This window comes from Miscanthus floridulus, chromosome 19, assembly GCF_019320115.1.
Source record: "Miscanthus floridulus cultivar M001 chromosome 19, ASM1932011v1, whole genome shotgun sequence".
NCBI lineage: Eukaryota > Viridiplantae > Streptophyta > Magnoliopsida > Poales > Poaceae > Miscanthus > Miscanthus floridulus.
Window position 1 is genome coordinate 88,684,081 of NC_089598.1, and position 16,223 is coordinate 88,700,303.

Consider the following 16,223-nt stretch of genomic DNA (forward strand, 5'->3'; position numbering starts at 1 on the left):
TTCACCCTTGGCCATAAGGCATAGGTGTGTAGAGGATGATGGCGATGGTGGCGGTGAAGATGCAAGATCAATAGCAATGGTGGCCACCTTCTCATTGTCACTATCATCATCGGATGATCCACTTGATGAATCAATGTCCGTGAGCCAATCACCGACAATGTAGGCCTTTCCACTCTTCTTCTTCTTGTAGAAGTCCCTCTTTTTGCCATCTCTCTTCTTGTATGGCTTGTTCTTTTTCTTCTCATCTTTATCTTCATTGCTTGAGTCATCTTTCTTGCCCTTGTTCTTGTTCTTGAACTTGTCTTTCTTGGGCTTTGTGCATTGATGAGCTAGATGGCCAAGTTTACCACAATCGTAGCAATCCATCTTGGAGATTGGCTTTCTTCTTGAGCTAGTGAAGAACTTCTTCTTGCCGTCAAACTTGATGCCACTCTTGTTTAGCTTCTTTAGCATCTTGGCGGTCTTCTTCACCATGAAAGCAAGACTTTCTTCATCATCTTCTTCATCACTTGAGCTCTCATACTCAAGTCTTGCTTTGCCCTTATCTTGGCTAGCTTTGAATGCTAAGTCCTTCTCTTTCTTCTTTGTAGAGGATGAGCCATCTTGTGGCGTGATGTGCATGTACATCTCATGAGCATTGATCTTTCCCAAGATTTGTGTCGGTGTAGCGGTGGAAAGATCACCTTGGTGTAGCATGGTCACAATATGCCCATATTTGTCAATGGAGAGGACACTCAAGATCTTTCTCACAACATCGGATGGTGTCATTTGAGTAAGTCTATGCCCATTGACTTCCTCTACAAGAACATTCAAACGTGAATACATCTCATTAGCACGTTCTTTGGGAAGCATCTCAAATGAATTTAGCTTTTTAATCACAATATGATAGCGTTCCTCATGCTCACTCTTGGTTCCCTCATGGAGCACACAAACGTCCAACCATAGTGCATGGGCATCTTTGTGGTTCCTTATGCGGTTGAACACATCTTTACAAAGGCCTCTAAAGATGGTGTTGCGAGCCTTTGCATTCCATTTTTCAAAATTAACCTCATCGCCTTGTAGGTTAGTGGCATCCTGAGGTTTTAGGAAGCCTTGTGAGGCGGCTCTAAGAATACCAACGTCTAGAGCTTCTAAGTACGCCTCCATGTGGATTTTCCAATATAGAAAGTCATCTCCCTCAAAGATAGGAGGAGGTCCATCCCCGTGAGACATCTTGCTCTAAGCGGTTAAGCTTAAAAATGTGAGCACGAGGCTCCGATACCAATTGAAAGGATCAAGATGCCCAAGAGGGGGGGGGGGTGAATTGGGCTAATTCTAAATTTTCTTGCAATAATCAAATCCTACGGTTAGCCCAATTAACCCCTTATGCCTAGAAAAGTGTTTCTATCAAACTAACGCACAAAGGACTTGCAACCTATGTTCCAAACTTACTCTAGCATGGCAATTCTATGAATGTAAGAACAAGTATTGAATTGCTCAAAGTAAATGTTCAAAGTAAATAGAGAGAGAGGAACATGGCGATGTTTTGCTGAGGTATCGGAGAGTCACCACTCCCCACTAGTCCTCATTGGAGCACCCGCACAAGGGTGTAGCTCCCCCTTAATCCGGGTAAGGATCAAGTGCTCTCTACGGGTTGATTCTTTGACACTCCATCGCGGCGAATCACCCAAAGCCGCTCACAACTTGAGTTGGGTCACCCACAAGCTCCGCCGGGCGATCACCAAGCTCCCAACCACCACCAAGCCATCTAGGTGATGGCGATCACCAAGAGTAACAAGCATGAACTCTCACTTGACCATGCGAAGCCTAATGAGAAGATGGATTCACACTTTGCTACTCTTGATTCACTAATGAGGCTACTCTCTTGGATTCTCAAATCTCAATCACCTCACTAGGACCTTGCTCTTCTTGGCACTCACAAACATGTTTCTCAGCTATTGGAATGAGCAAAAGTGACTCCACACATGAGTGGAGCTTCTATTTATAAGATAGCTTGAAAAACGAACCGTTATGAGCTTCTGCGGGGTGATTGGACGCTCCGGTCATGTTGACCGGACGCTCCGATCAGTTCAACCCGCGAACCAGTGATAATGTGTTGACTGGACGCTAGCAGGGTCCGATCACCACTGACCAGACATGTCCGGTCGTATTAAACCCTCACTGGATGCTTACTGTACTCGATCGGACGCTGAACCCTCAGGGTCCGATCAGTACTGACCGGACGCGTCCGATCATAGATTCCCTTCTCTAGAACCTTACTGGAGTCGACCGGACGCTGGACTTCAGCGTCCGGTTAGTTGACCTCTCCAGCATCCGGTCGCACCAAACACAGTCACCTTGATCAAATGTACTGACCGGACCCTGCGGCCAGCGTCCGGTCACACCGGAGCCAGCGTTCGGTTAGCATTTGACCCTCTATTCACTTCCAACTCTCGATCATATGTGAATGAAGTTTGCTCCAAAAGATCTTAGGCATTCATAGGAGCTACCTAGAGCTAGTTTTAACAAGTGTGCACCACACCTAACTCACTAGACTCAACTAGGTCAAGCTACCCGTCCATACCCCCCTTAATAGTATGGCCAAAGGAAAAACAAAGTCCTAAACTATTCTAAGTGTCTCTCCAACTCCAATCAACACTTAGAACTAGTCATCCTTAACCTTGTCGTCCATCCTTTGAAAACTAAAATGATTTCCATCATAGGGGCATGACCACCTCGATTGCCCAATCGATCTCCATTACCATGACCTAACTTAATTGCCTCTGCAAAACACACGTTAGTCATAGTAATCTTGTATTGACATTAAGCACCAAAATCCAACTAGGGGCCTAGATGCTTTCAGCAAGGTTGAAAGGAAGAGCACCTCGGGGCATATGTCAATTGTTGGGAAGATCACTTCTCATGGTCATCAAAGAAGCAAAATAGTGTTGCATTATCAACCGTCGAAACCGAATGCATATCCACCGGTAGTTGCTGTGCACAAATACTTTGGATGAAGTTTACCTTAAGTGACTTTGGAATCAAGTTCAAGAAAGTGCCATTGATATGTGACTATGAGAGTGCAATCAAGTTAACCAACAATCTGGTACCGAAGATGTCCGCCACCATTTCATAAGAGATCACCAACAAAAAGGGGACATTTGCATTGAGAGTGTAGGCACCGAAGATCAACTTGCTGATATATTCACCAAGCCATTGGATGAGAAAAGGTTTTACAAGCTAAGGAATGAGTTGAACATATTGGATTTCTCAAATATGTGTTGATGCACCCCCCACTCATATAACATGCCTCTCCTTCGAGCAATCCAATGTAAAAGTTGATAGGCATGGCATACATCCTTACTAAGGACATGGTTAGTGCATCTAGTCATCTTTCATATTTAATAGGCTCATTCATGAAAATCAAATGAATTTGACGATTGTATGGTACCACTATTGCGTCTATGCTTAATTTGGTCTAGTGGTAGCATATGACACATTTGTGGGCTTGTAAACCTAGTGTTTGATCTAGAAAATGAGCTCTAAGTGTTTAACTCAACATGGTACAAGATAACCCTTATTTGGAGGTGTGATGAAGCTTGTCCTTGGATCAAACCAAATTAAATATCTTTGACAAGTATTCTAGATTGAACCAAATTTGGGAAAATGATCATCACCCCATTGATAGATATTGATAATCTTAACCTATCTATCATTTAATCCTTTGTGGTCATTGATGACAAAGGGGGAGAAAAACAAAGATATAAGTGATAGGGGGAGAAATAGTGTACAAACATAGTGAAAAGACAGCAAGGGGGAGAGATATGGATCAATTAAAATTTTGAGCATACAAGTAGGGGGAGCAAGCTCATAAGCTTGGTGAATGCATTTGAATGTGCATTTCATATGTTTGATTGCATGGCACAAGTTTTAAATTTCAATATCCATGCTTGTGTGGTGTATGCTAGTTGTAGGTTTGAATGATGAAATAAAAAACTAGTATGCATAGGTTAAGTAACTAGACTCATGCTCACATTATGAAAACTAGACCCTCACTTCTAATGTTGATCTCATGGGATATTCTAGTTTTTGTGTATGACTAGTTACTAATGGTGCTAAGGATGGTATATTGGTGCACTTTGATTGGTATCACGCTTCAAAGGTCCATCTTTTATACCTTAGCATCATTCAGTAGACATTGTCTCATATATTTCCTATCTAAGTATATGTGCAAGCTACAATCCAAACTCTTAGCACATATGTAGGGGGAGCAATTGCTACCATTTGGGGTTCATAAAACTTGTCCATATCCTTTTATACATGGTAAATATGCTTGGGCAAGCAACATGGATTCAATTAAATTTCAATTCATATCTTTGTGTAAGGGTTGTCATCAATTACCAAAAAGGGGAGATTGAAAGCTCTAGTTTGGTTTTGGTGAATTGATGAAACCCTAAGTGCTAACCTAGTTTATCAAAGTGATTATGAGATAGGTAGCACTACTCCAAGTGGTGAGGCAAATGAAGATCATGACATGATGATGGTGATGACTGTTGAGCTTTTTGTTTTTCTTTCTTCTTTTCCAAGTCCAAGCATTTGATCATCATCATGCCATCGCCACCATCATGTTATGATCTTCATTTGCTTCATCACTTGGAGTAGTGCTACCTATCTCATAATCACTTTGATAAACTAGGTTAGCACTTAGGGTTTCATCAATTCACCAAAACCAAACTAGAGCTTTCATATGTTGGCACCATAAAGCGATGACATGAAGTCCGATTTCAATATATATTTGTTTCTGTGCAATGCATGATAAAATTTGGAGTGGGTTGTAATAAGAACAATAAATTGTGAAAAAGAGAGAGGGAAGGCACCCACAGTCTGTTATTTCAATTCTAAGCCGACTCATGGAGCAGAATAGTAAAATTTTCTATGGCCTATGTTCTTGTGTAGGTGGCCTTCACTCTACACTGAGATTTGTATCCTGTGGAATACATAGGAATACAAATATACAATTAGCTAAGAGCACCTCCAAAAGTTTTTCTAAAATTTACTCACTAAATCATCATTTAGAGAGTTATTTGAGTGAAAATCATCTTCTATATCCTTGTACCCTCCAACAACTTTTTTATATCTTATGTACACTGTAGAGAGTCATCCTCGCTCTCAATCTTTGACCTAGCGAGAATTCCGGAATAGAGGATATCTATATTTGAAGATCTAATTAAAAAGACCCCTGTTGGGAGGCATTTTTCACCAAAAATATCTATTTCTATAAATTAGGTAGGATATAAAGAATCTCTTGGGGATGCTCTAACATTAGTCTTAGGCCCTATTTGGATTCATTAGCTGATAAAGCTAGCTACTTATTATCTAATAAGGAGGGTGTTGGGATACACAGCTAACTTACAAGGTTGGGTTGTTGGTCCACCTATTAGCTGATATTGTCTCATTTGGTCCAACTAGTGATATCTAAAGATCCAGCTGACAAGTAGCTATCTATTATCTATACCTATTTGGATAAAAAAGATAATTATTATCAGATAGTATAGAGAACAAAACAAGGCCTTATACAACAATCTACTATACAATGGTATTACATCAGCACAACAGGCCCACGCGAGGAAACATTCACTCACGGGCTTACCATTACTGGACCGCGTGTGTTTTCATGCTATATACAATGCGCAGGTGGTGTCCTCCAGTTCTCAGCCAGGTCATACATACATATCCTACCAAACGCGTCGCTCCCCTTCCTCGTGCTATGAGCATCGTGGGGAGGAAGATGATTTCGAGGGAGGGAGGGAGTCGAAGGTGAGCTCGCCCGCTCCAAGCACCCATTCCTCTTGATTCCAGCATCTCTTGTGTTGTTTTGAGGTGCTGGATCGGTGCTCCCCCCACTTTCCTCAAAATCTGTGGAGATTTGAAACCATTTCGTCGCTCACGATCGAACACGTCAGAGGTTTTGCAGGCGGATCGTATGTAGCGTGGCTGGCATTCGTCGGTGGAGTTGGAGTCCATGGAGAGCACCGCGGGGCTGAGGAAGAGGCAGCAGGCTGCGTCGGCCTCTAGATCCACCGTGGCCCCACACTTGCCCGAGGAGCTCGTCCAGAACATCCTCCTCTACCTGCTTTCTAGGTCCATCCACCGCTGTCGCGCCATCTGCAAGGACTGGCTCTAGATCGTCTCCCACCCCGAGTTCGTCGTCGGCCACCACCACCTCCAGCCGATGCTACCCCTCGTCTCCTTCCTCTGCTCCATGGACTGCTACGTCGACGCTTTCGACCTCTGCGCCGCCGGTAGTTTCCGGCCCATCGTCTGATTCACCCACAAGGAGGAGCGGTACACCGGCGGCAGCATCCACATCCTCGGCTCCTACGACGGCCTCCTCTTGCTTAGCTTTGAGGACCGCTTCTATGTATACAACCCGGCAATGCACTAGTGGACGCTTCTCCTGACTCCGCTCCGCGCCTCATGGTTCGCCGGCTTCTACCGCCATGAGCCTATAGGAGAGTACCGGGCCTTGTTCTACTAGGGCTAGTGGCCCGGCGAGGACTACTACATCATGGTGTCGGATGATAGACTTGACACGATCCACTAGACATAGATCTAGCATGTATACTGATGTTTGAAATAAATAACTAATCCTAGAATATGAACTAGTACGAGATTTAGAGATATAGGGAGAGAGAGGGTACAAAGGTGCAAACCATCGATCACCTTCGTAGAAGACGAGTTGGCCATGGGGTTGCTTGTCGGTGGCACGGTGAAGCCCGATGGTGAAGGCATGATCGCAGTGGTGGCGGTGGCCGGTGGCCGAGCTTTCCATTCCTAGCAGTGCCCCCTCTCTAGATTGGCTAGGGTTAGAATGTCGGTGGGGTGTCTAGCGGCTCAGGTGAACCTCATGCCTTGTGTTCTGGCCCCCACCTCCCTTTTTATGGCGCTATGCGACGAGGGTCCACCAACCATAGAACGGTTGGGTGCCTCCGATCAGGGCACGGATCTAAGGGCCTAATTGACCGTTGGGCCAATTGGTGGAGATCAATCTAACATTCTCCCCCTTGATCTCACCTTATGACTTAAACTTAACTTACTTACTTTATCTTGTTCCCATTTCATCATAGATCAGTGCATAGAGCATGCCTCATCATCACGGTTGGTTGCCATTATTTTAAACAGCTACAATGCACCTCTCTGTTTTGAAATAGATTCTCAACTAGGCCCCCATTGTCCAGGAATCATAGGCTTTCCGTTAAACCTATGCCAGCTAAGTGTTCTCTGAACACGCCGGGTGGTAAGCCTTTTGTAAGTAGATCCGCGAGCATCTTTTCTGTTCTTATATGCTCAAGACTAATTATATGATCCCAGACTTTATCTTTCACAACATAATACTTTATGTCAATATGTTTGGCAGCACCATTTGACTTATTGTTATGAGCATAACATACTGCTGGATTATTATCACAGTATAACTTGAGTGGCTTATGTATGTCATCTACCACTTTCAACCCAGGCATGAATTTCTTCAGCCAATTCACCTGCCCTGTGGCATCATAACATGCTATCAACTTGGCATACATTGTAGATGATGTAGTGACAGTTTGCTTTGAGTTTTTCCATGATATAGCTCCTCCTGCGAGAGTGAATATGTATCCTAACATGGACTTTCTATCATCTCCCACATAATCAGAATTTGTATACCCCTCTATGTGCAGGGAATCAGATCTTCTGGATGTTAGCATGAGACCCTTCATACCTTGCAGGTAACACAAAACTTTCTTTACTAATTTCTAGTGTTCTATTCCTGGATCACTTTGATATCTGCCAAGTAATCCGGTAACAAATGCTAAGTCAAGGCGACTACACATTTGAGCATACTATAAATTTCCGACAGCTGAACTATATGAAACCGGTTTTATTTAATCGATCTCATATTGGTTCCTGGGACATTGAAATTCCCCATATCTATCGCCCTTGACTATGGGAGTAGGTGAAGACTTACAATTTTGCATACTGTATTTCTTTAGAACTTTTTCTAAGCATGCCTTTTGTGATAATCCTAAAACCCTCTTTTCTCTATCTTGGTTAATCTCTATTCCTAGGACGAACGAAGCTTCACCAAGATCCTTCATATCAAACTTCGAGGACAAGAACTTCTTTGTTTCTAGTAGTAGATTAACATCACTGCTAGCGAGCAAGATGTCATCCATATACAAGACTAGAAAAATGTATTTCCCATTCTTTAACTTTGCATAAACGCAATTGTCCTCTACGTTTTCTTGAAACACAAACTTTCTTATTGTACTATCAAACTTCAAATACCACTGTCTTGAAGCTTGTTTTAATCCGTAAATATATTTCTTTAGGCGGCATCCCATATGTTCTTTTTCTTCCACAACAAAACCTTTCGGTTGTGCCATATAAACATTTTTCTCCAGATCCCCGTTTAGGAACGCCGTCTTTACATCGATCGGATGTAATTCTAAATTGTAATATGCTACAAGCGCTATTATGATTCTAAAAGAATCCTTACATGAGACTGGAGAAAATGTCTCATTATAATCTATACATTCTCTTTGCGTGAAGCCTTTCGCCACAAGTCACGCTTTGAATCTTTCTATATTCTCTTTGGAGTCATGTTTGGTTTTGTAGACCCATTTACAGCCTACTGTCTTGGCTCCTTTAGGAATTATTTCTAAGTCCCAAACACCATTGGTTTTCATTGATTTCATTTCATCTTGCATGGATTCAAGCTACTTTAATGAGTGAGCGCTTCTCATGGCTTCTTCAAATGAAGTAGGATCACCCTCCATTTGAAATTCCTCACAATCATAAACTTCGTAGTCATCAGGAATGACTGATCTTCTGACTCTTTGAGACCTTCTAGGGGCCTCGTTAGATGATGCTTGTTCTATATGAAGATGTTGCTGCTCTTCCTCATGTGTGACAATAGGTTCTATAGGATCCTGAACAATAGGTTCCTCATGTTCATTCATTGTTGCCACAGGAGAACTAACAATAGGTGATGTTACTACAGTGTCTTGCACTATTGGTACAGCAACAACAGGTAGCGAGAAGAATGGTTCCTAAACCATCGGAGCAGGCATGTATACCCGCTTCTCTTCAAAATTAATTTCTCGCGCTACCATGCTACCCCTGATCATATCATCCTCCAAGAGCACAACATGTCTTATTTCTACAAACTTCGTTTGTCTGTCAGGACAATAGAAGTGATAACCTTTTGACTTTTCTGGATAGCCAATGAAATGGCAACTAACTGTCTTGGAGTCTTTGCATCAAACATAAACTCGATGCAATACTTCGTATTGCATCAAACATAAAATCGATGCAATAGTTCATATTGCATCGAACCAAAATGGTGATGCAATAGGTTCTATTGCATCGAACCTAATATCGATGCAATATAGTCTATTGCACCGAACGTTGGTTGTTGCAATAGATGTATTGCATCAACATGATTTGGATGCAACAAGCTATTGCATCTCTCAATTTTGATGCAATAGACAACGGACGGACGATGCAATAGCTACTTCTCGCATCAACCACAAGTAACTGATGCGAAAGGCTATTGCATTAAGACCACTTGCATCGACTGGCATCAAACGAGAAATTGATGCGACACCGAACTATTGCATCTATTTTAGACCTATAACATCAAAAATTGGCCGGTGCAATAAGGTCAAAATTTAGTAGTGCCTATATTTGGGTTAAAGACTTTAGCCTGAGCTGGACAACCCCACACACAAAAATAGTTTAGTGAGGGTTCATTTCCTGTCCATAACTCATACGGTGTTTTGGGCACCGACTTACTTGGCACTCGATTAAGAATGTGAATGGCGGTTTTCAACGCCTCTATCCATAAACTTGTTGGTAAAGAAGAGTAACTTATCATGCTTCTCACCATATCCATTAAGGTATGGTTGCGTCTTTCAGCTACTCCATTCTGCTGAGGCTCGCCCGGTGTAGAATATTGGGCAACTATGCCATTTTCCTGTAAGAACCTTGCAAAAGGTCCAGGAACTTGGCCATATGGGGTGTGTCGACCGTAGTACTCTCCCCCATGGTCGTATCTTACTACCTTAATCTTTAAGTTGTGCTGATTTTCTACTTCAGCCTTAAATAACTTAAATTTATCCAATGCTTCCGATCATTCCTTAATTGAATAAATATAGCCAAAACGACAATAATCATCTGTGAATGTTATAAATGAATCATAACCATCTATACTTTTCATAGGAAAAGGACCACAGATGTCTGTGTGAACTATTTCTAAAATTTTTGCGCTTCGTTTGGTATCTTTCTTTATTTTCTTAACGTACTTTTCTTTTATGCATCAATGCATTGCTCTAAATCTAAAAATTCTAAAGGCGGAAGAATTGATTTCTTAATCAATCACTCTATTCTTCCCCTCAAAATATGACCTAAACGACAGTGCCATAATTTTAAAGATACATCATGTACTCTCTTCCGCTTATTTGTTGCAATCATAGACGAGGAAGCATTCTCATTCCCAGTGCTCACATCATTCACATTCTCAGAAAGTGATAATAAATAAAGCTTGTCTTGTCGGAAGGAAAGACCAACACACTTATTATTAATCACAATCCAACATTTGCCATTACCAAAATGGCAATCATATCCATCATCATCTAATCTAGAAACACTTATCAAGTTTCTCGCAAATAGGGTACATAAAGAATATCTAAAAGTCAAAGTCTAAAACCATCATCTAATTCTAGAGAAAGATCTCCAATGGATTTAACTTCAGCTTCAACTCTATTTGCAACTTTAATTCTTTTTTCTCCTCTTTACAGGGTTCTCCTCGTATGGAATTCCTATAATGAATTTGTAATATGAACAGTTGCACCTGAATCAATCCACCAAGTAGATTTTGCATACTTTAAATACAAGGATTCATCTATGAATGTAATGAAATCCTCACCTCTCTTCAGAAGGTTTTTCAGAAAGTCTGGACAGTCCCTCTGGTAATGTCCATGCTGCTTGCACCATTTGCATTGATCTTTTTCAACTTAGGCATTGTTGTTCTTCAGATGGTGCTCAGTCTGAGGGGCTTTCCCTTGAGGTTTGGCATTCTTATTGAAGTTCTTCTTCTTGTTGTCCTTCACAAGGTTAGCAGAGTCACCCTGTGAGCTTTTCAGTCTCTCCTCTTCTTGAACACACATTGCAATGAGCTTCTCTATATCGTACTTTTCGGGTTGCATGTTGTAGTTCACAACAAAAGTTTCATATTCTTTGGGTAAGGAAGCAAAAAACCAAATGAATAAGGAACTTATCCTTGAGCCCTAAATTCATTGGCTTCAGCTTTGAAGCCGTGTTGCTCATCTTCAGTATGTGCTCTCTGATACCGTCACCAGTGTATTTCTCATTGAACAATTTTTTAATCAAAGTACTGGCATAAGCCTTTGAAGAGCCAGTGAACTCACTCTCCACTTTCTTAAGATACTCTGTGGCGGTATCACAATCTAGGATAGACCCCCTTATAGCATATGAAATTGTGGACTTAGCCACTATCAAGCACTTGTGGTTTGAAATATCCCATTTCTTACGTTCAAGATTATATTTCATTCGCACTTCTGCATGATCTCGCTGCCGAGCAGTGAAATCAGCATCAGTCTCATTTTCTTTCCTCATCAGGTCCACTGGCTCAGTAGGACACGGAGAGGTAAGCGCTAGGTCATTTTCAGACAGCGCAAGTGCTAGTTCATACTTCTCTCGCCATACCCTATAGTTGCCCCCTTCAAGAGGTGGTATGTGCGAAATAAATGCCATTGGGCTGAGTCCTGAAAAATACCATCAGAGATAGTGAGAAAATATGACATCATAATTGCATGCTTTAATTTAACGTTGATCAAAATTAAAACATACAACATTCTTATACACTAATTCTACATCACCGTTGGGAAGAAATAGAATTAATGCATGGAAAACACATGAATAAACATTATAATATTACTATTATCAATGTTGGTCAGAAAAATAACAATATTATAATTTACTGATAAAAAATGACTGCACTTCAAATTAAATTCTCCCGTTGGTTCGAATTTAATTAGAAGATAATAAGCTTTAACATTGCAGCGGAAACATGAAAAATTATTTATCTACTTTTTAGAAGCATTTTATTGTACCAATCTACTCTCTGAAAAAATTATCCCGTTGGTTCAAATTTTGACAGAGATTTAAACTAGACAAAAATCATAAAAAATGCTTCTGAAAATGAATAAACTAATTCTAATCGGTAGTGTGCAATTGGGTCGAAACCGCTCGCGCGCTGCGCACTATCGCGGCCCAGCAGCAAAATCGGCCCGCGGCGGCCGCTCGCGACCATGCTCCCCCATGCCCAGGCCACAACCTGGGCCTGGGCCGGGATTTCTCTCGCTCGCCTGGGCCAAATCCGGTCCAACGAACGTCGTCTGTTCATCGCGATCCGACAGTCGTCCGTGCTCCTCGGCGGATCAAAACGGCGGCCGCGGCCGCGGCTCCCGAACCCTAACCTCATTCGGTTCTCCCTCCCTCTCCTCTCCTCTCCTCGCCGCAGCCGGAAGAGAAAAGGCAGCGCAGCGGCACCGCCGCCGGTCCCCTCGCCGGCGCACGCGCTCGCCCTAGGCTGAGTGCACCGCCGTCGAGCAGTCTGGGCGACGGTGCCCTGATCCCCACACGTGTTGCGGTGGGCTCGCCCTAAACCCTAGATCTTCCCCCTTTCTCCTCAGTGCAACCGATGTCAGAGAAGAAGAGTGTGGTGCCGCTGCGGGTCCCCTCGCCGAAGCGCGCGCTCCCTAGTGGGTGAGCGCGCTGCCATCGAGCGGTCCTGTGTCGGCGCCCAGAGCCCACGCGCCGACGACTAAGTGTCGAGCGGCGGCTTGGCCCATTCTACCCACGCGACGGTGGGTTTCTTCCCGCACGACGACGATGGTGACGGCGGCGAGAAAAACCGGGTAGGAACTCCCCTTCTCCGTCCTTACTTCTTCTAGGGTTATAGTTAGGGTTAGGGTTAGGGTCCAATCCGTTTCTTCAAATTGAATCCCCTCCTTCTACTCTTCTACTCGGTTTTCTACCTCGATGAGCTAGATCTACGCCTAGATAGGTGATTGATACCATTGATAGACTTGACTGGATCCACTAGCCATAGATCTAGTATGTATACTGACATTTGGGATAAATAGCAAGTCCTAGAACATGAACTACTACGGGATTAAGAGATAGAGGGAGAGAGAGAGAGGGTGTGGAGGTGCAAACCATCGGCCGTCTTCGTAGAAGACGAGCTGGCCATGGAGTTGCTTGTCGGTGGCACGGTGAAGCCCGGCGGTGAAGGCGCGGTCATGGTGGCGGCGGTGGCCATTAGCGGAGCTTCCCGTCGCTGGCAGCACCCCCTCTCTAGATCGGCTAGGGTTAGGATGTCGATGGGGTGTCTAGTGGCTCAGGTGAACCTCGTGCCTTGTGCCTCGGCCCCAACCTCCCTTTTTATGGCGTTATGCGACAGGAAGCCACCAACCATGGAGCGGTTGTGCGCCCCCGATCAGGGCGCGGATCCAAAGGCCAATGCCTTTGGGTCAATTGGTGAAGATCAATCTAACACTGAACTCCAGGAAAGGGAGGGGAATCGGCCTGCCGGCGGAGAAAGACGGGTACAAGTTCAGTGGACAGCCGTATGGCCCGCCGGTCCTGCTCCGCGGCCACCTCCACTGGATGCAGCGGCAGACGGAGGGCTACGGGATACTGGCGTTAACGCGACCACCGAGGCACTTACCGTTTTGTGCTCTCCTGTGGTTCGGGAGCACATGTCGTTGGCTGAGGTCGGCGACGAGCTCGCCATGCTCAGTTGCGGCAACAATGTCACAGTGGTCGAGCTCTGGGTTCTCAACGATTACGAGAACGAGATCTGGGTCTGCATGCACCGGATCCGGCTGCCGGCCGTGAAGGTCAGCACCTTCACGTTCGATGAGTCCTGGCGCATGTTCTTCATGTCAGGAGAGGGAGTTGTGATAGTCACCCCAGAGCATAAGCTGGTGCACTATGACATGAATGGGACTCTGCTGGAAAGCTTCCCTTGCGATAATGGCCGCCATCTCAAGATTGCTCCGTACACCTTCAAGGAAAGCCTCGTTCGGCATGCATTGTTTGAGAAACAGGATTGCAATGCCGGTGATCATGAAGATGAACCAGAGCCACCGCCTTTCTTCCAGGGGCTGTAGGCTCGGTGGTGACTTCCTGTGTGGACCTTGGTTGGAGTTGATGTTGATCGATCAGCAATTCATGCTTCAGATCGATCGATATTACAACCTCGGTAGATGGAGTGAGAGTAAGCTAGCTTTTCTTCTGCATCTCTTTTATGTTCATCAATAATGTCACTATGTTTGTCTCCTTGATTCGGAGGCGGCATTGTGCAAACTGATTCCCATCTCTCATTAGTTCGATGTTCCAAAACTATTTCTGTTGCAGTTTTGAGTATTCCTTAACATTTGTTAATGTAAAAGGCTGAGTTCGTGCTTCTTGCAATAATGCAATATAATGTACTTTCTGGCCATGGTGGCGGCTGTTCGATTTATTTTCAACTATTCTACTATTCGATCTAGATGTTGTGTCTCCAGTATTTAGCGCATTTGTTTGATAATTGATGTATTTAGCGCATTTGTTTGATAAATTATTCCATTATTTGATCTAGATGTTTGCCTCCAGTATTTAGCACATTTGTTTGATAACGGATGTGCTTAGTGCATCTGTTAGATGATGGATTCTAAATGGAAAATTCTTGTCTATGTTCGTTGGATTTACGAAGCGAAGAGCTACTAGCGATGCCTGCCCTCTTCTTCTTTTTCCACTTTATTAACAGTATTTTTGCTGGTGCTGTTTATTTAACTGCATATCTTTGGTGTGGCGCTGTACACTGTTTCGTACTAGCTGTGAAAGTTATTTTCCCTAGTTGGTGCCAGATTCAGGTTCGGAAGCTGGCATGACCAGTAATATATGGAAACTGCCGCTACGGAAACACGTGATTTGTCGAGTATAAAAATCTTTGCCGAGTGTTAAATTTCGGACATTCGGCAAAGACCTACTTTGCCGAGCGCCGCACTCGGCAAAATATGACACTAGGCAAAGAGGCATTTGTCGAGTGCCTGGCACTCGGCAAAGGCAGACACTCGGCAAAGATTGGTAGGGCTTAACGGCATCCAGTGGCGTCCTCTTTGCCGAGTGCCCCCCGTTTGGCACTCGGCAAAATAAAAAAAAAATTGGTTTTTTGCCACCAATTTTTTTGAAGCTTTAGTACACTACCACAAACAACATGTTTAAATTTGAGATATTTTCATTGCCTTTTGGCATATTTCTATAGTTTATTTTGTTTTGTTGAATTTTTCGAAAAAAATGTAAGTTTGAACTGCAGGTGCATCGAATAATAGATTATATTCGTTCAAAAAAATATTATCCTTGTTTCTTAGTGTACATTTAGGCTAAATCCAGGAACTGTCTCAAAATTTCGATCAACGTGCTCATGGGGCAACGCCGCCAACTTGCGTGGGAGTGGTTTTTTAATTGTATAAAATGCGAACGAATTCCGAAAATCATGAAACTTGTCGAGTTGTCACCGTATCGTATGCGTATGCCGTGGAAAAAATTTGAAAAAGTTTCGAGCACGTTGTCACGTACGATGCTCACAAACCAGGACATCTCCACATGTGATCACACAACATTGATGTAATGCACACAGAAAAGAATATCGCCGAGGCGCTTTTTGCAACACTCATGGACATTCCTGATAAGTCAAAGGACAACGTTAAGGCTAGACTGGACCTAGCAACGATGTGCGATAGGCCAAAGCAAGTGATGAAGCCTCCCGCGCCCGGCAAGAAATGGAGAAGGACTCCGGTCGATTTCGTCTTGAAAAAGGACCAAAGGAAGGAAGTACTGCAGTGGATCCAGACGTTAATGTTCCCTGATGGGCATGCGGCGAATTTGAGTAGGGGAGTGAACTTGTCCACTATGCGAGTCTTAGGGATGAAGAGTCATGACTACCACATATGGATTGAGCGGCTCCTTCCTGCGATGACCCGGGGATACATCCCTGAGCATGTGTGGCGCGTGCTGGCAGAGTTGAGCTATTTCTTCCGCCAGCTTTGTGCCAAGAAGTTATCTCGGGACGTGATTGATAACTTGGAGAAAGTGGCACCTGTGTTGCTCTGCAAGTTGGAGAAGATCTTCCCACC

The 16,223-nt window shown here is 43.6% G+C and overlaps 1 pseudogene; it reads left to right on the forward strand.

Annotated features, from left to right (window-relative positions):
* Positions 1 to 6,001: 6,001 nt before the first annotated feature.
* Positions 6,002 to 14,216, forward strand: LOC136528063 (probable F-box protein At3g22720; annotated as a pseudogene).
* The last annotated feature ends 2,007 nt before the right edge of the window (positions 14,217 to 16,223 follow it).